The sequence below is a fragment of the Alligator sinensis genome, unplaced genomic scaffold (assembly GCF_000455745.1).
Source record: "Alligator sinensis unplaced genomic scaffold, ASM45574v1 scaffold317_1, whole genome shotgun sequence".
In the NCBI taxonomy this organism is placed as follows: domain Eukaryota; kingdom Metazoa; phylum Chordata; order Crocodylia; family Alligatoridae; genus Alligator; species Alligator sinensis.
Genome location: NW_005842582.1, coordinates 7649 through 8948, shown reverse-complemented (window position 1 = coordinate 8948; position 1300 = coordinate 7649).

Genomic DNA, 1300 nt, shown 5'->3' with positions numbered 1-1300 from the left:
CCTGGCCTGGATTACCTCCTTCACATCCCGAATCTTTGCTCCGGGCAGGCAGTATACCTCTTGTGTTGAGGGGTCCAGGCGACAGATGGGCCCCTCCGTACCTCTCAGGATGGAGTCACCTATGACAAGCACTCGTCGCCTCCTCCTCTGGGTCCGCTTGGATCTCTTGACCTGTTCGGAGCGTGAAGAATGTGGTGTTTCTTCCTGCCCAAGGGTTTCCTCCTCCCCTTCCATCTCCTGCAGGGTCGCCAGGGCCTCGTACCTGTTCTCCAGTTGGACTGGAGGAACTGGTACCTGTTCGCTGCGAGCAGCTCTGGTCCTGGATGTGACCATCTGCCACTCTGCTGTGGAGGGCACTCCCCGGGCTGCTTCTTCCTTGGGTGCCTGGTCCTGCAGGGAAAGGAAATAGCCGTCAATTTCATCCTCCGCCTCCCTGATCCCCCTCAGCCTGCTAACCTCCTCCCGGAGCTCCCTCACCTGCGCCCCCAATCTCTGCCGCCCCCGGCCCTGCTGGGGATCCCCCACAGGCCAGGAGGTAGGGGGACATCAGCTCCCCCATGGGCTCGGTCTGGGTGGAGGCCTCAGACCAGCCCCGGGTAGACTTGGCCCCCTGGGCAGAGGCCCTAGCAGCACTCCTCGTCGACACCATTCTAAGCTGCTGTTTGTAGATCTGTCTGGTGTCTACGCCCTACCCATACAGGAGTCTCTCTCCTGACCCTTCCTGCCCGCCCGCCGGCGCGAACGCCTGCACAAACGCCGGCGTGCTTTTACAGAGCGCGCCTGTTTGCGCGCTCTGTTCGTGCTGCGCGGCTCGGGAGCGCGGCTCCCTACCGGCTCAGCTATATGGGACCCGGGGGGCTTCCCCTCCAGATCCGGCTCCGCTGTGCCGGGTCCCTCCACCCCTCTTACCTTCGGGGGATCAGCTGCTGATGGAGCTAGACTGTTCTCAGTGGTGGCAAATCACAGAACTAGAAGCAACGGTACCAAGATGCAGCAAGGGAAGTTTAGGTTAGACATTAGGAAAAAAATTCTCACTAGAAGGGTAGTAAAACACTTGAACAGGTTACCCAGAGAAGTTGTGGAGTCTCCATCCTTTGAGGTTTTTAAGACCCAGCTAGACAAAACTTTGGCTGGGATGATATAGTTAGGGATGGTCCTGTTTTGAGCATCAGGCTGGACTAGATAGCCTCCTGAGGTCCCTTCCAACCCTAATTTTCTATGTTTCTATGAAAACAAGTAAAAACTAAAACCTGATATTTTCCAAGGAGTGCCTCAAGTCTATCCAGGGCTGTCTCAAATC